Below are 24412 nucleotides of genomic sequence, written 5' to 3' on the forward strand. Positions count from 1 at the left end.
ATTGGAATTATATCGGGAACTTCTCCCGTGAACTTCCTCAAATAACACACATGAAAAGTGTTGTGAATTCCATTCAGTTCTTCGGGTAATTCGAGCTTGTAAGCTTGGTTCCCAATCCTCTGAAGGACTTTAAACGGTCCAATAAACCTTGGACTCAACTTTCCACTTTTACCAAATCTTATAAGTCCCTTCCACGGCGAGACTTTAAGCAAAACCGAATCTCCAACCTCAAAAGTCATCGGTCTTCACTTCTTGTCAGCATAGCTCTTTTGACGATCTTGAGCTGCTAACATTCTTTCCCTAATTATTTTCAACTTTTCAGCAGTTTGATGAACCATCTCCGGTCCCATAAACTGCTTTTCCCCAGCCTCAAGCCAACAAGACGGCGTACGACACTTCTGTCCATACAAAGCTTGATAAGGTGCCATCTTAATGCTCGAGTGAAAACTATTATTATAGGAAAATTCTACCAACGGTAAATGTTCATCCAATTACCTAGGAATTCCAAGGTACATGCTCTCAGCATATCTTCAAGTGTTTGTATTGTTCTTTCACTCTGACCATCAGTCTGCGGATGGTAAGCTGTGCTTAAACATAACTTGGTACCCATTTCCTCTTGTAGACTTTTCCAAAACCTTGAGGTGAAACGACTATCACGATCCGATACAATCGTTAACGGAACACCGTGAAGCCTCACAATTTCCTTCACGTAAGAATTCGCAAGCTTTTCCATAGACCATTTCTCCCTGGCCGCTATGAAATGCGCACTCTTAGTGAATCGATCAACGACCACCCAAATCATGTCGTGACCATTCTTTGTTCTGGGCAGTTTAGTGACAAAATCCATAGCAATGTCTTCCCACTTACCCAAAGGCACAGGCAATGGTTCTAAACTCCAGTAAGGTTTTTGATGTTGTGTCTTGACTCTCGCACAAGTCACACACTCGGCCACATACTTTGCAACATCAAGCTTCATCGTCGGCCACCAGTAGTAGGGTTTCAGGTCCTTATACATTTTAGTGCTACCCGGATGAATTGAGTACATGGTTTTGTGAGCTTCTTCCATCAGAAGATCCCTAATTCCTCCTGACTTAGGTACCCAAATACGATCTTGGAATACCTTCAGTTCATGACCGTTAGTACCAAACACCAACGTTTTACCCAAACGTTCCTCCTTTCGGTCATTTTTCTTAGAAGCTTCCTCTTGAGATTTCTTTATACTTTCCACAATGGTCGAGACAACTTCAATTCTCAACGCTCTTGGCCTCTTCCTTTCAAGATTGACCTTCCGACTGAGAGCATCAGCAACAACATTAGCTTTACCGGGGTGGTAAAGTATCTCGCAGTCGTAGTCTTTAAGTAATTCTAGCCAGCGTCGTTGCCTCATATTCAATTCTTTCTGATTAAAGAGGTATTGGAGACTCTTATGATCAGTGAAAAGTTTGCACTTCGTGCCATAGAGGTAATGCCTCCATATTTTCAGAGCGAAAACTACCGCTGCCAACTCCAAATCATGAGTCGGGTAATTCTTTTCATGCTCTTTCAGCTGTCGAGACGCATATGCTATCACCTTTTCTCTTTGGGTCAAAACACAACCCAATACAACACCAGACGCATCGTTATAAACAGCGAAGTCTTCAACTCCATCGGGTAGAGAAAGTATCGGTGCCTCGCATAGCTTCTTCTTTAACTTCTCGAATGCTTCTTTATGCTTCTCACTCCAAGCACAAGTAGCTCCTTTGTGGGTCAAAGCTGTAAATGGAGTAGCAATCGAAGAAAAGCCTTGGATAAACCTGCGGTAATATCCGGCTAATCCCAAAAAGCTTCGAATCTCCGTGGGACTTTCCGGTTGTTCCCACTTCGTCACAGCTTCGATCTTCGCTGGATCAACCATTATCCCTTCTTGGTTGACCACGTGACCCAAGAATTGGACCTCCCGAATCCAAAAATCACATTTGGAGAACTTCGCATAAAGCTTCTCCTTCTTCAAAACTTCTAACACTTCTCGCAAGTGTCTGCCATGCTCCTCCTGGCTTTTCGAGTAAATCAGAATGTCGTCTATGAACACTATCACGGATTTATCAAGGAACGGATTACAAACCCTATTCATCAAATCCATGAACGCTGCCGGTGCATTGGTTAGTCCAAACGACATAACCAAGAACTCGTAGTGTCCATATCTAGTTCTGAATGCAGTCTTCTCGATATCTTGCTCTCTTACTTTTAGCTGATGATATCCTGACCTAAGATCGATCTTTGAGAAATAGCTCGAACCTTGCAATTGATCAAACAGGTCATCAATCCTCGGCAACGGATATCTATTCTTTATTGTTGCCTTGTTCAGCTCTCTGTAATCGATGCACATTCTCATACTTCCATCTTTCTTCTTTACAAATAACACCGGAGCTCCCCAGGGCGATGAACTAGGTCTAATGAAACCTTTGTCCAATAACTCCTGAAGTTGCATCATCAGCTCCTTCATCTCTGTTGGTGCTAATCGATAAGGTGCTTTTGCTATTGGCATGGTTCCTGGTAACAAGTCTATTCTGAACTCCACTTGTCTATCAGGTGGTAATCCAGGAAGATCCTCGGGGAACACTTCCGGAAAATCACACACCACTGGAATGCTCTGCATCACCTTCTTTTGCTTCTTAGCATCAATCACAAATGCTAAATATGATGTACATCCCTTGGTCAAACACTTTCTGGCTTTCATTAGAGAAATGATCCCAGAATTCACTCGCCACTTGTCCCCATACACCATAAACGAATCTTTTCTAGGCGGGTTTACTTTAACTATCTTTTTCTTGCATAAAATTTCGGCATCATTGGCGCTAAGCCAATCCATTCCCAAGACGATGTCGAAACCATTAAGTTCGATAGGAAATAACGCCTCGTGAAACTTATTCCCATTAAGGTCGATTAAGAAGTTTTTCATACGATGGCTAATAGGTACAAACTTGCCACTAGCTACTTCGACTAATAAAGCATTATCTAGTCTATCAATAGGCAAAGCTAGCTTTCTGCCAAACTCATGCGAAATAAAGGAGTAGTTGGCTCCAGAATCAAACAATATATGAGCAGGTAATTCGTTTACGAGAAAGGTACCTGAAGCGACATCAGCTTCATCTTTCGCAGCCTCAAGTGTCATCTGGAAGGCTCTCGCCTTCGACTTTGGTGGAATGTTGGGCTTTGCTGCCTCCTTCTTCTTCGAACAGTCCTTCAAAATGTGCCCCTCTTCATTACACCCAAAACACATCCTTTTGTTGTTCGGACATTCATTGGCAAAATGTCCAACCTTTCCACACTTGTAGCAGGTCACATCCTCGCTACATTTCCCAAAGTGCTTTTTCTTACACTTATCACACCACTTTGCTTCGCCTCCTTTTCCTCCAAACTTTTTCGAATCAGATTTCGAAAATTTTCCTTTCTTACCGGAACCAGATGTTCCATCAAACTTTCTTTTCTCACCAACATCAGCCTTGTCGGTGGTTCTCCCCTTGATCATGTTCTCCACAGACTTGGCAGCCCAAATAGCTGCCTCTAGAGTAAGTGCCTGACGTACTGGCACCTCGTACTCCCATGGAAGTCCCTTCGCATACCGATCCACCTTTTTCAGCTCATCTGGAACGATACGCAAGGCAAACTCCATCTTATCGGTGAAGTTATTGGTGTACTCATCCACTGACCTGCTACCCTTCGTCAATGTCAGAAACTTGTTCTCCAACTCCAACAGATTTTGAGCCGAGCAGAACTTGCGCTTGAACTGCACCAAGAACTCTGCCCAAGACAATTGTAGTGGCTCATTAGGGCTTAAGGTCTTCCCTAGAGTGTTCCACCAACGAACGGCTCCACCTCGGAACTGACGCACTGCATAGATAGTCTGCAACTTACCTCTGCAGCCACAAGTCATGAAGGCTAGCTCCATTTCGGAGATCCAATCCATAACCCCAATCGGATCCTCCTTTCCATTGAAGGTCGATGGTTTGCAAGTCAAAAAGTCCTTGTACTTACATCCCATTCCATCATTCCTTCCATCACGGTTATCTTGCCTAACTATCGGTGGGTTGGCTGGACCAACAGACCCACTGAAGTTTCCACCTTCCGAGTGCCCTTCATTTAATTCAGGCTCTTCCACACGAATCGACAGTTCTTCACGATTTTGTTGAAGCAACCGTCTAGTTTCATTCATCTGACGATCCAACATCCTCTGAATCATCAATTGCACACCAGCCATGGTTATTGGCTCAGGTGCTGCTGCTACGACAGGTATTGGCTCAATCACTGGTGGTTGATTCCTGTTTTCGTCAGCATTTCCAACTCCACTTCTTGTTCTCACCATTTTGATCTACACACCGAATAAGGTGAAATTAGATCCTCGATCATGATAGATAATCAAATCATCCCTATCACTCCGAAACGTTTACATGCTAGTTCTAATATCGTAGACATACGCTTAGAATCCTACACACATAAGGTTTCTAGATCCGGTTGGCAACAGACCATAGATCCGAACAAATAATATCATATATGGCAACATATAACATTTAGCACATAAAGCATTTTAGGCAACTTTCCTAAAATAAACTAGTGCTCGTATCTAAATCACAACAGACACACATCTCAAAATTTCACTTAGCATTCTAAGTTTAAGTCTAGAAATCCTACAAATTCCTAGTTCGCTTAAACTAATGCTCTGATACCAACTGTGACATCCCCAAAATCTCCGCCAGAAAAGACCGATTTTCATTTATGCTTTTAAATATTTTCAGAGTAAATCCTTTTGATTTGAAAGAGTTGCGGAATTTGTTCCCAAAAACAAAGCATGATAAAACAATGTTTACCAAAGCATTTCATAAAAGAAATGTATTTTCATTATAATCAAAACTCGGGGTGTCCTCTTCCGATACAGACCAATAAGCATAAACGAATACATTACAAGTCATATAACAAATATAAACATATGCAGACTTGTACACAAAACAACTTGATGGTTCATCCATCTCATGCCCTTCCGCCACTTCATGTAATACAATTTAAAACTGAGTGGGTCAGGCTTGGGAGCTTGGTGAGCATATAGGGTTTTCAACCCACAATAAATATCATATTTAATTTTCACCAACCAACAATAACCCAATTACCCATTCCCGTTATTCTCACTTTAATGTCCCTAAAACAACCAACATAAGGGACCTAGTCTAAGAATATTTCATCGGGGCGACAACACATGCTTCGGGGGTACCTCAGCAATATAAGTCAAATAAGACAACCATGAGGGGGATGGGTACAGCAAATGAACACCCAAGTTCATTAACACCTACAGGTGGCGAACCTGCTAATGTTTCCACAAGACTGTCTAGAATAGCCAGTGGTCGTCATCTAAACTCCGCTAGATGACTCAATCAAACAACAACGAGGCCTCTCATCTGTTTATTACACACCAACTGTCTACCCATGTTCTACCCAACATATTAGTAGATAAAAATATACATTTGCATACATAGTTTAAAAACCTGTATAGCATGCTTTAGTCAACACATATATCACATAACAGATGAGGCACACACACATATAACACATATCTCATAGAGAAATAATCAGATCTATAAGATAGAAGAGAGTGAATACACATTCACACATAACACACCCAAATATATACACATAACACGTATTTTATATAAAATACTTTGTATTATTGTATTAGAAGAAAATAACTACACACTCACTTGATCAGAAGATGATCCGACAGCACTACGGCTTATAGAAGTAGTAATCCTCAGCAGATCTGGAAGATCTCCTCGAAAATCGAACTTCTTGCGGGCAGAGCTTCGACTCGGGAACCGCACTTCTCGGGATCTTCGGGATCTCGGGACTTGCTTCGGGACTCGGGAACAATACCGGGGCTTCGGGATATTTCTGGCATGCAAAACGATGCAAAACGGGAGAGAGAAGAGAAGAAATGAACAAAACTCTCGGCTGCCTTCGGATCCCTTTTATAGAGGCTCAAGCCTCGGAGTACGCGGGGCGTACTGCAGTACGCAGCGCGTACTGCTTCCGAAATTGTCACTGCATGCGTCATCCGAAGTGTCGACACTATGCTGAGTACGCGGTAGCGTACCCTCGTACGCGGGGCGTACTCCGGATCACACCGGTGACTCGTCTTCGGATAAGGCTTCCGATTTTGATTTAAATTTAAATACAAAATGATTAATAAACTTCGGAAATTCATAACTTCTTCATACGAACTCCGTTTTCGACGTTCTTTATATCCACGGAAAGGTGAGACCACACTCTACGACTTTTGTTTAGACTCCGTCGGCTAATTTTGACTTTATTTTTATTAATTATTTTTAATAGGCCGGGACAGAAACTTTCGTTGTAAATTCATAACTTCTTCGTTTGACGTCCGTTCTCGCCAAACTTTTTATCGCTTCGATACCAACAATGAGATCTTCGATTCTCATTTAGATTGCTTCGGCTAAAAACCGCTCGATCTCAAATCGAGTATTTCAGGCTGCATACCGCTAAGCCGGAACTTCGATAAATCATAACTTCCTCATATGAAGTCAGATTTGGGCATTCTATATATATTCGGAAACCTCGTTTCAATTACTACAACATTAACCAAAGATATTAAGTTTATTTTACACTTAAATTTTGACACTTATTTTTATTCTTAATTAATCAAACCACATAATTAAGCAATTAAGCACAAAACACGTAATACTCAAATAATACAATCTTATTATTTTAAAACGGGTTACAAAGGTTAACCTAGACCATTACATTGCTAAAGATGGCAAGCCCGAAAACACAGGCGTTACAGGTAGCTACCTATGATAGTCTGCGGAGCATGAGTTAGTGGAGGTAGAGAGTGTTGTGATACTGCGGGGAGCCGTAGTACTCACTAGTCAGAGAGTGTTGTGATACTACGGGGAGCCGTAGTACTCACTAGTCAGAGGGTGTTGTGATACTGCGGGGAGCCATAGTACTCACTAATCAGAGAGTGTTGTGATACTGCGGGGAGCCGTAGTACTCGCTAGTCATTGAGAGGTCATCATGATGTTGAGGGGAGCCGTAGTACTCACTAGACGGCAAGAGAATGTGATGATGGAGTGTTCTCCGACCAGTGTATGATGTGGAAGAGTTTTGGGCTTGAGTAGCCCTAGTATTGAGTTTTTGGAGCCTGGGTGTTTAACCGGGGGCGAGATTGGGGCCTCCGTCTCTGTCGGGAGATGCGGCGAGATGCGCAAGGGATATGCGTAGTAGAAACCAGAGATCAGAGTTGAGACGATCCTCGGTTGGATTGTATTTTTCTCGCATAAGGAAAAGAGAATTTCGTGACTTGCGTGTCACTAGGCCGGGATAGTGGTCACGGGGAGGAAGTTAGTGGGATATTTGGATCATGATATGGGTGACCTTTGGAGGCACAGTTGTGGAGTCAAAAGCTGACCTGGTGCTCAGTCTCGAAGAGGGATATGAGAAATGAGCTAGAGCTTATCATGGTGATATTTGAGGACACTTCAGAGCGAGCGAACGATTTAGACGCTCGAAGACATGCTTCGGGCATGTGTATTAGATTTCGGAGGGATTTGCAGCACGTATTTGTTGGATAAGGTGTCTAATTCCATAACTTATTTGGTATATACTTGACCCGACCCGGCATGGTCCATTTGGGTTGCACTTCACCCGAACAATTTATGGATAATTTTATGAGAGTTATACACATATGTTTATTAATATATTATAAGTTATAATATATTAATATGTAGTTATGTTATTTAATTAGTCTTAGTCTTAAATTAATTATGAATTAATTTAGAGATTAAAAGGAAGACTAATTAGATTGTGGGCTATTGGTTTTATATAGTGTGGGCTAACACTCATTTGTTAATGGGCTAGGCTTGTATGGAAGTCCATGGATGATCCATGGAGTTTTTAACCCATGGATCCTTGGAAAAGGAAAGGTCATGGGTTATTAGGGTTTCACCCTAACTATGTACACTATATAAGCATGCTTATGTTGCATGAAATAGCCACTAGTGTGTGTGTGCTTGTGTGTGGCCGAAAATATAAGTGTGTGTACACTCTCTCAAAGTTCTCCAAGTGTTTGTGGTGATTTGTGATTCCATTTGAGGCATTCACATTATTGGTGCTTGGCTCTCAAACTCCAAAGAATCAATCTCATCAAAAGGTATGTAACCTCATCTAACTCTTTATGTTTAAATGTTACCCACGCCATGTTAGATAGGTTATGAACCTTGGAAAATTATTATTTTGCATGTATTTAGACAAACATAGATCCAAGGTTTATTAGGGTTGCATGCACACTTAGGAAGTGTTAGATTGCTTAAAACCCAACAGTGGTATCAGAGCCTAGGCTTGCTTGTTTGATACTTGATGCAAAACAGTGAAAAAAGTTGAAATTGTTGCTGTCTGACTGATGTACTCGCCGAGTCCATGGGGGGACTCGCCCAGTAGGTTCGTGCACTCGGCGAGTAGAATGATCAGAGTGCAGAATTTTGACTTTTGCTGCTAGAAATGGACTAGAAACATTACCCTAAACTGTTTTGGTGTTTTAAACTTGTTTTAGTTGGTGTAATGGTTGTTCTAATCCATTTACAATAGCATATATCAAAATTTCATGTTTTATGTGTTCATATAATTCTTGAAATTTTGATCATCATGTTCATGTTCTTATGAATTTAGAAGATGATAGGAATTATTTACTGAATTGTTTAGAATTAATTCTTGATCATTTATGTGTTTTAATGGAGTCCATAATTTGTCCTCAAGTTATGGATATCCAAAGGTCACTTTTCTTTAACACACACATTTAAACACATAAGTTACATGAAAATGAAGAGTCTTCTTTTTTATGAACCTTTAATTCATAAGTTATGAAATGAAAAGTTTTGGGTAGTTACAAAACTTGCCCTCAAGTTTTGGAATTTGTAAAGTTTCACACACTTTAATAAACTTTAATTCCAAGCCTTAGAGTTTTAATAGTTAAAATTCAACCCTTATACTATTTATAACATTAATAGTTAATTATTATATATATATATATATATATATATATATATATATATATATATGTATAAGAATAAGTCGTTATATCGTTAGTAGGCCTCATTCACGAAGCCGGTCTATAAGGTGGGAATAAGGTTGTTGCCTATAAAATGGCAACTTAATGGGTGTCTACTCTCACCCACCGCTTGCTTGACTGGTGGAGGGTCGTTAGCCGAACGGGTAGGACAATGACTTTAAATCCTCATTATAAGTATAATGATTATTAAAAAGTAACTAAACCTCTTTAATTCCCAATCTTAGTTATTTTAGGAAAAATATGAACATGGTGCTAGTCCATGGATTTCACACTTTGTACCTTACCAAGTCGTTGGTGGAGCGTGTGTGGTTAACCAGCACACTAACTTGGACTAGTAAGGATCACGAAGGGTGACTTAATGTTTGTCATAGATCAATGGAGCGTGTGTGGTTAACCGGCACATTGATTAGGTGATAATATTAAGGGTACCAAGTGAATTAGCATGGTTATTCACACCTTGTTTTGTGATCCTCGGCATCCCAGTCACAAAACTTGAAGGGCACAATCGAGATTGAAACATGCCATTGAAAAGTTCAATGAATCTCAAAAGAATCTAGGAATTTTAAATCCAATTAAAACCTAATAATTTATTTTGTTTTTCATGGTGGAAATTGGTGAATCGTCATTCACCTACCTTTCAAATATATTATTACTTAGATTACGGCATCCCTTTTCTAAGTATAATATATTGTGATTGGATCCTAGCCTTAATATTACATTTGGGTGTCTTATTAAGGACTCTATATATCTAATCTAAACTTGCTTTCTTCTTTCAGATGTCTTCCAACTCTAATGCTTCAGGCTCTAACCCAACTGGTTCTTTCTCTCTCATGAATCTTTGTGGGAGGGTCATCTTTGATGGTTCCAACTTCATGGATTGGATTAGGAACATCAGGATGGTTACTCGTTATGAGGACAAGGAATATGTCCTCGATAAGGAGTTAAAAGAGCTTGATGAGTCTACTGCTACTCCTGAGGATATCGCTGAATTCAGGACACATGAGAGAGATGCTACTAAGGTGGAATGTATCATGATGGCCACGATGACAGCCGAGCTCCAAAAGTCATGAAGATTTCTACCCTTTTGAGATGCACCAAGACCTGATGGAGAGGTACCATCAGAGTGCTCGTCAGGAGCGGTATGAAATTATCTCCTCCATAATAACTACCCACATGAAGGACGGTGAATCCGTCATGTCCCACATGAAAAAGATGCAAAGGTATGTGGACCGTCTGCTGAAGCTGAATGTAAACTTCCCTGAGGAGTTGGCAATTGACATCATTTTGCACTCCTTACCTTCTTGTTATGACCACTTTCGTATGACATATCATATGAACAAGGAAGAAGTTACCCTCAGCAAGCTTCAAGGACTCTTGAAGACCGCTGAAACCGGTCTTAAGGGCAAGGCGGTTGTTACCTCTACTACTCCTACTCCAACATCTACCCCTGTTTTGGCTATCGGGCAAGGCAAAGGGAAAAAGAGGAAGCACCCTTCGAAGGGTACCAAGGGAAAGTCTCTTGAAGGCTCCTCATCGAAGACCAAGAGCGGTTCTATCACTCCTTCTACCATTCCCAAGGATGCTGATTGCTACTATTGCCTGGACAAGGGGTACTGGAAGCGAAACTGCCCTAAGTACTTGCAGGATCTAAAGGATGGGAAAGTGAAACCCACCCATGAAGGTATTTACACAATATTGTCTAATTACTCAACATATTCTAACTCTTGGGTGCTTGATACAGGATGTGGTATTCACATATGTTCTGATTTGCAGGGCCTAAGAAGAAGTGAGGATGTGGAGCACGGGAAGATAAACTTGATCATGGGGAATAGGAAGGCTTCACCTGTTTCCAAGATTGGAGTTTATACTTTGTTGCTTAATAATGGGTTAAAATTAGATTTGAATAAATGTGTGTACTCGTCTGAAATGGCGAGGAATATTATTTCTTTTCATGCTTTGTACAAACAAGGTTTTACCTTTTCGTTTGATAATGAATGTGGTGGTATTAATGCTTTCTTTAAAAATGTGTTTTATTTTAAAGCATTACCTTGTGATGGTGTGTATGAAACTGTGTCGATTGTAGACAACTTAGGAAATAATGTGTTGTATATTGATTCTTCTACTAGCCTAGATAAAGCATCATTGTGGCAATGTCGTCTTGGACATGTAAATAAGAAACGCATAGGCCAACTCCAAAAGAGTGGAGTCTTGGAGTCATTCGACCTTAAATCGGATGATAGTTGTGAATCTTGTCTACTTGGAAAGATGACAAAATCACCCTTCACTGGAACTTGTGAAAGGGGTGAGGGTTTGTTGGACCTAATAGATACTGATGTATGTGGGCTATTCAAAACCGCCACAAGGGATGCTAATCGGTATTATGTGACTTTTATTGATGATTTTAGTAGATATGGGTATGTCTACTTAATCAAATATAAGTCAGAAACCTTTGAAAGGTTTAAGGAATTCAAACAGGAAGTAGAAAATCAATTGGGCAGGAACATTAAGATGCTTCGATCCGATCGAGGTGGTGAGTATCTTAGTACCGAGTTCCTTGACTATCTTAAGGAGTGTGGGATTGTCTCACAATTGACTCCTCCCAGGACACCACAGCTGAATGGTGTAGCTGAGAGGCGTAATCGAACCTTATTGGACATGGTTCGCTCTATGATGAGTCGAGCTTCGCTACCAATCTCTTTTTGGGGGTATGCCTTAGAGACTGTCGCCCATATCCTTAATCTAGTCCCTACAAAGAAGGTTACCAAAACACCTCATGAGATGTGGACTGGGAAGGTTCCCAATTTAGACCACATCAAGATTTGGGGTTGCGAGGCTTTCGTGAGGCGTGAAAATCATGATAAGCTCGAACCCCGAAGTGAAAGGTTTATTTTCATCGGCTACCCACAGAAATCCTTCGGTTACCTCTTCTATAGACCCAGTGAGAATGTGGTCTTTGTAGCAAGAAGAGGGGTCTTTCGTGAGAGAGAATTTATAAGCCAAGGAGACAGTGGGAGGAAAATTGATCTTGAAGAAATTCAAGAAGCAATTGGTGAAGGAACCTCAGACACTAGCAATCAACCTGAGGAGAAAACTCCTGTTGAGCATGCTGACATGTCTGTACCTCCGAGGCGTTCCACACGGGTTAGGAATACACCTTCGTTTTATTATGGCTTTCATATTACTACGGAAGGTGATACGTTTATCAGTGATAGTACACTGGTAAATCTGGATGAACCTAGCAGTGTTAAGGAAGCCATGGCAGGCCCGGAGTCTGCTAAATGGAAGGAGGCTATGGACAGCAAGATACAGTCCATGTATGACAATCAAGTTTGGAACTTGGTTGACAATGTACCAGGCCATAAAACAGTCGGGTGCAAATGGATCTTCAAGAAGAAGACCGACATGGAAGGAAAAGTGCATACTTATAAGGCTCGACTAGTTGCGAAGGGTTTTACTCAGACTCAGGGTATTGATTATGATGAAACCTTCTCGCCGGTAGCAAAGATTAAGTCTATTAGGGTTATGCTAGCCATTGCTACATTTCATGATTATGAAATATGGCAAATGGATGTCAAAACTGCTTTTCTTAATGGAAAGTTGGCTGAAGATGTGTACATGAATCAGTCAGAGGGTTTTATCAGTGCAGAGTACCCTAATAGAGTATGCAAGCTTGAGAAATCCATTTATGGATTAAAACAAGCATCTCGTAGCTGGAATCTTTGTTTCGACGAGAAGGTCAAAGAGTTTGGCTTCTCGAGAAGTGAAGATGAGTCTTGAGTGTATGTCAGAGCTAGTGGGAGTATAGTTAGCTTCTTGGTACTGTATGTGGATGACATACTACTTATAGGAAATGACATCCCAACCTTGCAGGAGGTTAAGTCCTGGCTTGGGAAGTGCTTTGCTATGAAGGACCTAGGGGAGGCTGCCTATATCCTAGGGATAAGGATATTAAGAGAAAGGAGTAAAAGACTAATTGGACTTAGTCAGAGTACCTATATGGATAAGGTGTTGAAAAGGTTCAACATGCAGAATTCCAAGAAAGGAGATTTACCGATCCAAAGCAATGCCAAACTGAGTAACACTCAGAGTCCGAGTACAGAGGAAGAGATAGCTGAGATGAGCCAATTACCATATGCTTCCGCTGTTGGCTCGATCATGTATGCTATGACTTGTACCCTCCCTGATGTGGCCTTTGCTTTGAGTATGGTCAGCAGGTATCAGGGGAACCCTGGTAAGGCTCATTGGACCGTGGTAAAGAACATTCTCAAGTACCTGCGGAGGACTAAGGATTGGATCCTTACCCTTGGTGGGAGTGATGACTTGAGAGTATTAGGGTATAGTGATGCTAGTTTTCAGACTGATAGGGATAACTTCCGCTCTCAGTCGGGTTGGGTCTTTACCTTAAATGGAGGGACAATTTCTTGGAAGAGTTCCAAGCAGGAGACGGTGGCTGATTCGACTTGTGAATCAGAGTATATAGCAGCGAGTGAAGCAGCGAAGGAAGCGATATGGCTGAAGAACTTCATCGGAGACCTTGGAGTTGTACCAGCTATTAAGGAGCCTATAGAGATTTTCTGTGACAGCAATAGTGCGGTTGCCTTAGCCAAGGAACCAAGAGATCATGGCAGATCCCGACACATTGACAGAAAATATCACTTCATAAGACACAAGATTGAAGAAGGACTCCTCGTGGCAAAGAGGGTATCGTTAGATGAGAATCCTGCAGATCCGCTTACAAAGGGACTGACGAGGGTTAAGCATTTTCAGCATGCGAGGCGCATCGGGCTAAGGGACGATATTAGTTTTACAGATTAGATAGTTTTCCTGAAACTTGTAAAATGTAATCGACGTTTGATGATGAATAAAATTTGTGATTTATTTATGAGTAAAGTGTTACTGTCATTGTCAATTATTTACTATTGTTTCAGTTTTTCATGTTTTGACTTCCAGAATAATTAATTTATTCAAACCTCCGCAATTGGTCATACGTCGGAAGTAGGTATGAATCAAGATTGTCATGAATTGGGTTTGTAGATGTCTAAAGGTGTTTAGACATGGCAATGGTTGCTGCAACGTTCATGAGTACTCATAAGTTATGAGTATTGGTATAAACCCACGCTCACTTGTATCACTTCATGGAATTTATCTCGAGTGATCGTGAGACGATAATATCGTATAAATCTTCAAACCTAGAGATATGAGTTGTTACCTATGAGTTGGTTGTGCATTGATTGCACGTAAACGCATCAGTAACTTGATGTCATAAAACGTGCCTTTGTGTACAATTCAACAAGTAGTAGAACAAGCATATGAGTCAAAGTTTATCTGTTCCTTCTAGAAATAGAAGCAATATCTGGGCCCCTCGATGATTTTGTGTTGACCCATGTACCGGGCCCGGTCAGAACTAAACTGATGTGTTCAATAAAGTTCTTTTTCAAACAAATCGGAAATCAAGAAACAACTGCCAGACAATATGCAAGACATAGTTCCATGTGTTTGTCCGGCTGATATCATGAGAACAGAGGATTGTATGATCACTTGTCTCAAAATGGCGCTTAATAGTTCAACAGAGTTTTCGAGAGCTATGATTGCTGGTTGGTTCCTGAAGTTATATAGGCAAATACAGTTATTAGAATTATCCAAGTGGGAGTCTGTTGGATAAGGTGTCTAAGTCCATAACTTATTTGGTATATACTTGACCCGACCCGGCATGGTCCATTTGGGTTGCACTTCACCCGAACAATTTATCGATTATTTTATGAGAGTTATACACATATGTTTATTAATATATTATAAGTTATAATATATTAATATGTAGTTATGTTATTTAATTAGTCTTAGTCTTAAATTAATTATGAATTAATTTAGAGATTAAAAGGAAGACTAATTAGATTGTGGGCTATTGGTTTTATATAGTGTGGGCTAACACTCATTTGTTAATGGGCTAAGCTTGTGTGGAAGTCCATGGATGATCCATGGAGCTTTTAACCCATGGATCCTTGGAAAAGGAAAGGTCATGGGTTATTAGGGTTTCACCCTAACTATATACACTATATAAGCATGCTTATGTTGCATGAAATAGCCACTAGTGTGTATGTGCTTGTGTGGCCGAAAATATAAGTGTGTGTACACTCTCTCAAAGTTTTCCAAGTGTTTGTGGTGATTTGTGATTCCATTTGAGGCATTCACATTATTGGTGCTTGGCTCTCAAACTCCAAAGAATCAATCTCATCAAAAGGTATGTAATCTCATCTAACTCTTTATGTTTAAATGTTCCCCATGCCATGTTAGATAGGTTATGAACCTTGGAAAATTATTATTTTGCATGTATTTAGACAAACATAGATCCAAGGTTTATTAGGGTTGCATGCACACTTAGGAAGTTTTAGATTGCTCAAAACCCAACAATATTTACCCTTGGTTGAGTTTTCCCATATCGACAGCTATCATTCGAGCATTGGTATGCCACCCTTTGAGCTGTTGTATGGGAGGAGGTGTCGGACCCCCATTTGCTGGGGAGAGGTCGGGCAGTGTGTTATGGGTAGTACGGAGATTGGGCTGCAGACGACTGTGTAGATTCAGCAGGTCAGGCGGAGGTTATTGACCGCTCAGAGTCATCAGAAGAGTTATGCAGACAGGCGCCGGTCCGAGCTCGAGTTCCAGATCGGCGACCTTGTGCTCCTGAAGGTCTCTCCTTGGAAAGGAGTGATTCGATTCAGGAATAGGGGCAAGTTGGGGCCCCAATATATTGGTCCATTCGGGGTGGTCGCGAGGGTAGGCAGGGTAGCCTATCGTTTGGAGTTGCCAGCAGAGTTGGGTCAGATTCACGACACTTTCCACATGTCGCGGTTGCGAAAGTGCGTAGCCGACGAGTCAGCAGTAGTGTCACTAGAGGATATTCAGGTGGATGCGAGCCTGAATTATGCTGAGAGACCAGCGTCGGTCAGAGATCGAAGGACTAAGGTTCTGAGGAATAAAGAGGTGCCACTGGTACAGATCCAGTGGCAGCATCGGAAAGGGTCAGAGTTAACTTGGGAGCCGAAGCGTGAGATGCATGAGCAGCATCCGGAGTTATTTGCGGAGCGAGACTTCGAGGGCGAAGTCTAATTCTAGTGGTGGAGGATTGTAACACCCCGGATTCCCAAGTATTATTTTATTCTTTTATTTTTGGGTGAGTGTGAGGAGACTCGCGAGTTGGAGTCCAAACTCGCCGAGTAGGATCGCGGTTTTGTGCGCGGGTTCGCGTCTGGACTCGGCGAGTCCATGCTGTTTAATGAAACCCTAATTTCCAGGGTTTGAGACCTATTTAAAGGGGCTTATGGTCGTCATTTGCGGCCACCAACCCCAGAGAGAAACCCTAAAGAGATTTTGAGCGTTTTGGGAGAGAGAAGAGGCCATTGTTGACCTTTGAAGCTTTGTTTGGCAAAGCAAAGGAGATTCTAGCTAAGAGGAGGCAAGGGAGGTGGACATCTTCGATTTTGGAGCTCAGAGCATCATCTTGGAGGTATATTTTGGCTTCCTTTTCTGTTGTCATGATAAACATGGGGGTTAGGGTTTCTTGACCCCTTTTTTGGCTAGATTTGATGTCCATTTCGTCCCTATTTGTGATGAGGCTTGGGATGAGATCCATAGAGGTCCAGAGAAGCTTTATTCCTTAAGCTTTATGAGGATTCATGGGAGTTTTGACCTAGAGTTATGAGATATAGGGCTAAAACATCATCTAGGAGCAAATAGTTGTTGTTTGAGCACTAAGGTTTGGACTTTACGTGATTATCATGCCTGGGGAGGCCAGATCTATGATTGTATGGAACAGATCTGACCTCAGAAGTGAGTTTGAGTTATGCATGGCATGGACTCACCGAGTCTGAAGAACAGACTCAGCGAGTAGCATGAAGTTTGCCCGTAACCACTCAGCGAGTGGTCTTGTCGAGTTGAGGGGTCGACTCAGTGAGTCAGGGAGAGTCAAGGGGGGACTGAGTCAAGCCGAAACTCGTCGAGTTGTTCTTGAGACTCGGCGAGTTGAGTCGTGGTGGCCCCGCGATTTATGCCAGGTGAAACTCGTCGAGTCAGAGAAATACTCGACGTGTCAAGAGAGGATCCAAGGGAGTCAGTGGACACGTGTAGACTCGCCGAGTCGCCTTAGTGCACTCGCCGAGTCCGGTCAACGTTGACCGTTGACTTTTGTTGACTTTTAGGGTTTGGTCAGCGATGTGGCCTTTGGGCTAAGAGAGGGGTAAAATGGTCTTTTACCCTTGAGAGGGTGCCAAGAGAGGGTTGATTCTAGTCTCGAGAGTTATATTCATGAGATTATTTGCCTTATGTGTTAGGTGGTGGCGAGTTCGATATTCAAGTGTGGGGATATCTGCTTTCTGCTTTCCAGGTGAGTCTTCTCACTATACTTTACCTTGATTAGGTAACCAGAGTTATGTGACAGAGTATTTGTATGCTATGTATGTTATGTGTTGTACTGCATTATTTCTATGTGATTTATGCTGTGCATGTTTATAGAGTTAGAACCGGAAGGTTCACAGAGTTAGAACCAGAGGGTTCATAGAGTAGGGTCCACGGACCCACATAGTTATAGCCTCGAGTGGCTAATATGTGTTATGTGTGGTATTTTGGGGAACTCACTAAGCTTCGTGCTTATAGTGTTTTGTGTTATGTGTTTCAGGTTTCTCTCAGGATCACGGGACGGCACCGGCTCGATTGTACACACCAGAGAAAGAGTCATGTTTTGAGGATCCTGGTTTATTAAGCAAGTAAAAATGGAGTTATGTTTTTGTAATTCGATTATGACTGGAATTTTAATAAAAGTGTTTTTAAGAATTAATGTTTATTTTTAAATGAAAAATTGTTTTGAAACATACGGTGTTACAAGTTGGTATCAGAGCCTTGGTTTGAGGGATTCGGATGCACCTTCGGGTAAATCTGGACTCAAACTGAGGATTTAAGAAAAATTTTCAAAAAGAAATGTGCTTTTATAAAGAGAATAAGAGTTTCAAAGAGAAAGCAAAAAGAGAGCAGTGTGTACAATCAGCTAGAGCCCGAAGGTGATTTCCCCAAAACACCCTTATTTTGTGTTATGAGATATTTGTGATATATTTTATGAGATAGTGTGCATGCTAGAGGCAGGCTAGACAATTCATATTTTAGGACTAGAGTGGTCTGATTTGTGATGCCTTAGCCTAGGGTTGCTGATATATATATGATGTGCTTTTGAGTATGTGCTGAGCGAGAGTGTCCAGCAGGAAATTTTTAGGGGATTTATGCAGGGAAGTAATATGGAAGAGGTATCTATATGAGCATATGAGGAGCTTGCTGAGAGGGTAGCCAGATGCCCACGTGGGGCGGAGTTGTTAGAGTTCAGTGATATCCATCACGAATGAGGAAGGTGAGTGGATAATAACCTAAGGAGGTTTTTCGTGCTGAAGGGGACGCTTCAATGCCCGAATGCTGCTTGCTTCGTGCTTTGTGGAACTCTCAATGATGGGAGTCAGCTACTAAGTGAATATGACGATATTCAGGAGGTAGATGGCTGGCATCATTAGGAGCTCTTCAGCAGCTGATGGCAGAGAAGTGTGGGAATCTAGGAAGAGCCTAGGGAGTAACCTTAGCCAGATGAGTGCGCTGGCAAGGTAGAGAATTTCGATGGAGAGCGAGCACGTGCGATGGGATTGGGAGCTCCGGGATGGTCCGTGTGGAAAGTATGGGTAGATGTGGCAGGTAGTATGGGCCCGTACTACTGAAAGCAGAGGACCCATACTTGATACAGGGAGTATTCTGGAGGTTCTAAGGAGCGGATTGAGGAGTGATGTTATGGTTCGAGTACCATACATCGGAGCGGATTGAGGAGTGATGTTATGGTTCGAGTACCATACATCGGAGCGGATTGAGGAGTAATGTTATGGTTCGAGTACCATACATCGGAGCGGATTGAGGAGTGATGTTATGGTTCGAGTACCGTAGATCGGAGCGGATTGAGGAGTGATGTTATAGTTCGGGTACCATACATCGCAGCGGATTGAGGAGTGATGTATGGTTCGAGTACCATACATCGGAGCGGATCGAGGAGTGATCTTATGGTTCAGGTACCATACACCGGAGCATATTGAGAAGAGATGTCATGGAATGAGTACCATGGTTCGTAGTGAATGATGCTTGTGGTTCTCCGGTTATCCGGCCTGTTAAAATATAACTTTAAAAATAAATTCAAATTTAGCCAAAGGAGTCTAAATAAAAGTTGTAGAGCACAGTCATACCTACGCGTGGATATAAAGAATGTCAAAAACAGAGTTCGTATGCAAAAGTTAAGAATTTTTTAAGTTTGAAAAAATCGGAGTACTCCCAACGTACTTGTGTTCATGATCCGAATTAGCCACGTCTCCTACTCCTTTGCATGTTGTACATGTATTCGTAGCTATGGCACGTCCGAGATGATCCCTTACTATGCCCAGTGTACTCGTTGTACGCCCAGCGTAGTGGCTGGTAAAGAAGTACACTCAGCGTACCATGAAATTACACCCAACGTAATCAGGTGCTTCGGATACTATAAACAGGGTGCGAGGCTGCCCGAATTTTGTTTACAATTTTCACTCTATTTCACCATTTACTCTCTCTCAAATTTCCCTAACACCCCCCGAAGCCTAGGAAATCATCCCAACACCCGAAGCAAGCCCCGGAGCACCGAAGACCCCGAGAAAATAATATTTTCAGTCGACAACCTGCCCGCACAAAGCCTGGTTTTCAACAAAAATTCTTGGTTTCGTCAAAGAAAGTCATTTTTTTAAATGAAATCATTCGTTTATTTCACTATGAGTTCAATAGAGGGACAATTGTATGTTATGTGTTATATGTTCAATATGTTTTCATGTGTTGTCCTGGTTTTATATCATTGATCATGTAGAGCATGTCTCATATCACTTTTGGTATTGGCTTTGAGCCTTTAGCCATGTAGATCATGTCTCGTATTATTCCGGTATTGGATTTATGCCTTTGGTCATGTATAGCATGTCTGTATCACTTCTTGTATTGGCTTTGTGCCTTTGGCCATGTAGAGCATGACTCATATCACTATTGATATTGGCATCGGGCTAGGTAGGGCTAAAAGCATGTATATTCTAGCAAAATGATAATAAGAAATTGTTAATTTTCTGAGCCACTTGGGTTGAAGTCTTATTGATGTATATCATGTTGAAATTGTTGTATCTCATTGATTATAAATCTTTAAATCAAATCATTGGTTGATATGAAAAGCCTTTCATATGATACACTTATGCTTTTGTTGTTCCTTATCCCTCTTTGCTTCTGTCATATTGTTATATATATGGCATAGCGTTATATTGTTACTATTGTTTAACTCACTAAGCATCACCCGCTTATCCCTCTTAGTGTTTAACTATTTCAGGTGATATACATCCAGTATAGTCATGTACTATAAGAAGATGTAGAATAGTTAATATTATCACTTTTGTACTTAGTGTATAAATTCATGGGAAGTTATGTAACATATAAAACTTTGAAAAATCTTAATAGTTGGTTTGTATCCAGACTTTTGTAAATTATATTATGAATATGCATGTAGCATGTTTGGAGTAATAATATTGTAAAGTTTAGAGAAGGGGTTCTCTCAATCATGGTATCAGAGCAGTCGTTTAAGCAAACTAAATTCTACGGATTGGTATTTAGACTTAAACTATTGGAAGTTCAATAAATGAACGGATTCATTGTAAGTATATGGATACAAACCATAGGAAAGACTTAAGTAAAGTATTAGGTAATAATAAATCCTAATATTCTAAAATACTATATTACTCCAAATTTTCAGAACAATGGCTGAACAGGTGAGTAGCCATACACCAGATGTGGGTGGAGATCCTTATCCTGATGAAACAAATACTCCAGTATCCCCTCATGAGGATGGACTTGTGGATAAACTTACTAGTGTTATTCGGAAGACTCACGAAGAACACAAAAAGGATAGCGACAAAGGTAAAGAGAAAGCCATCGGAAAATCTTCAAAAGGGGAGGCGAAACATCCCTCATTCAAAACTTTCAAGAGTAATGGTGCTATAGAGTTTTCAGGTGTTCTTAATCCCATTGTTGTTCTTAACTGGATTCAGAACACAGAAAAAGTATTCCGTATTTCACATGTGATTAACGAAGCCAAGGCTAATTATACTTCTGCAATGCTCATCGGAGAAGCCTTGGTCTGGTGGGAAGCAACATTTGAAGCTCCCAATGAATATGACCAGGATAATTTATCTTGGGAAATGTTCGAAACTCATTTGCTAGGAAAGTATTGTCCTCTAGACATGAGGAGAAGATTGGAGAAAGAATTCCTCGAGCTTAAACAGGGAGGAATGACTGTGAATGATTATGAAACTCAATTCAATCAAAAAGTACGGTTTGCTGCAAAGTATATTCCAATTAAAGATGATAAAATTCAATTATTCATGGAAGGATTATGGTATGAAATCTATGATTTTGTGGTTAATCAGAATGTGCTGTCATTTGATAAAGCTGTTGAGTATACCCGAAATCGCGACCATGACTTAGAGATACATGGTGCCATTATTTATGTTCCGAAGCATCCACATGTTGATCGAAATGTTCCTGTTTCCTCTATTCCATCAGCTCAATTCGTTCGATATGATCCTGGAAAACAAGTACAATCTCATAATACCTCTCGTGATCGCGGAAGGTCACAATTTTTTCTCTTCAGCCACCATTGTGTCGAAAATGTGGAAAGAATCACTAGGGCTAATGCAGAACATAATAAGAATCGGTGATCTATTATGTATGTGGATAAATGAGCCACATGGAGCCCGTTTTCCTAATGAATAATGTTGCATGCTTTGCTTGTGGTGTTACTGGCCATACGAAGCATTTTTTCCCTACTCTTACTAGTCAAATGGCGGGAAGTCAAGCTTCTGTTTAACAACCAGTAAACACTTTAACAAAAAAGGAGGAAATGCCAAAAGCTAAAGGCCGTGCATTTCAGATTACCACATAGGAGGCACGCGAAGAACCGAATGTTGTGACCGGTACATTTCTCGTCAACTCTAGACCTGATCACATCTTATTTGATTCCGGTGCCTCAGATTCTTTTGTGTCTGATGAATTTGCGCGTTCTTTTCAAATTGCTTGCTATGCACTCGCTCAACCGTTTCATGTAGACACAGCGGCAAGTGTATCATTACCTTCTGATAAAGTCTATAGAGGTTGTTGTTGTTGGATTAGTGTCTAAGTCCATAACTATTTTGGTATGTACTTGACCCGATGGTGCATGGTCCTTTTGGATTGCCTTCATCAAAGCAACTTGATAGGATGATTTATGGAGAGAAAGGATTAATTATGATTTATTAATATATTATGAGAATAATATATTAAAGGAGAAATCATATTGTTTAATTAATATTATTCAATAATTAATTAGGAATTAATTTTGTGGCTAAAAGACATTAATTAAACATAAGGGACTAGAACTGTCAATTGTATGATAGTTGAATATTGAGCTAATGGACTCCATATAAGAGGGGTGGACGAATTCTATGGGGAAACCCATTAGAAATCGTCCTAGGCCTTTAAGGAAGGAGCCCATGGGTTGCTTAGGGCCTAAGCATCCACATTAGGGTTTCCTTGTTAGATAACCCTAATTGCCTCACTATTTATAGGACCCTTAAGCCCCAAAAACGTGGTGAACTTGTTCTCTAGGGTTTCCACATGTTTTGGGCAGCCACCTCTCTCCTTATTCTTCATCCTCTTGCTCTTGGTGTTTGTGAACCATTAGAGGAGTGACATTTGTGACTCTAAGCTTTCTAAAGTCATTACAAGGAGGATTTGAGATTGTTATTGCTACATAACAATCAAGGTAATATCTTAAACCCATTATTATGTTAATATTGATTATCATATGCTAGATTTAGGGTTTAAAGTCTTGGATGAATAGCATGTACAATAGAGAAACCTAGATCCAAGCATTAGGGTTTGCATGAGCACATAGGATGTTCTTATGGCTAAAACCCATAAGTGGTATCAGAGCCTAGATTGGTTTCTATTGTATTGATGCTTTGGTTATTTCTTCAAGCTTCAAAATCGATTTGTTGGCTCCCTGACTGATGAACTCGGCGAGTTCCAATGTGGACTCGGCGAGTTGCTCCTACTTGGCGAGTCCATAGAGGAACTCGGCGAGTTCGAGCGTCAGAAAGAGGGGATTTCGGGATTTCTTGTTGTTTTGCTTAAGGATACTTGCCTTAACTATTTTGGGTCATTAAAATTAGATTTTAAACATATTTTTGAGTATATCCTTGATTAAAAAAAGGTATTAACCAATTGATTAGATAATAACTTCCTTATATGATTAAAGATTGATTATTTTTATTAATTAGGTAACTTATCTTGTAAGAAATTGAAATTAGGTCAAATATAGATAATGACAAAATTAATTGTTTAATTTCTATTATTTGTTATTTGATCCTTGTGTTGTGAAAAAGTTTCAATTATTCCCATGTAAGTTTTATAGTTTAAATTAAAACTTAAAAGTTTTGTTTTGAAATTTAAATAGTTAAAACCCTAATGTTTTGAAATGTTTCAAAACTTGCCCTCAAGTTTTGGAATTTAAAAGTTGATTTAAAGTTTAATTTAAAAATGCTAAATTCTAAAACCCTAGTATAGTTTTGAAAGGTTCAAATCACACCCTTATGGTTTTATTAATTAATTAAAGTGTATAATTAAAAGAGATTTAGTAAATCCATAAAGTTTTGGTTTACAATTTAATTAAATTAAAAGTATAATTATTAAATTAGAACACCTAGTATTTTAAAAGTGTAAAATACACCCTATACTATATATATCATTAAAAGTCCAATATTATATATGAATGAGTAAAGTGTCAAGTCTTACCGTTAGTAGGCCTCATTCACGAGGCTGGTCTATAAGGGGTGTTTAAGGAAATTGCCTATAAAATGGAGATTGAATGGGTATCCACTCTTACCCACCACATTCTTGACTAGTGGAGGGTCGTTAGCCGAACGGGTAGGATAGGACAAAAACCTTCCATTATAAGTATAATGAAGTATAAAAGTAACTAAATGCTTTCATAAAATTCCTAATCTTAGTTACTTTAGGCAAAAGTGAATTGATGAAATTACACTTTGTACCCTTGCAAAGACGTTAGTGGAGCATGTGTGGTTAACCGGCACACTAAATGGTTCTAAGCAAAGGTAGCAAAGGGTGACTCAATGTTTGTGATAGTTCAGTGGAGCGTGTGTGGTTAACCGGCACATCGAATATGTGAATGTAACA

Source organism: Lactuca sativa, chromosome 6 (assembly GCF_002870075.4).
Source record: "Lactuca sativa cultivar Salinas chromosome 6, Lsat_Salinas_v11, whole genome shotgun sequence".
Lineage (NCBI taxonomy): Eukaryota > Viridiplantae > Streptophyta > Magnoliopsida > Asterales > Asteraceae > Lactuca > Lactuca sativa.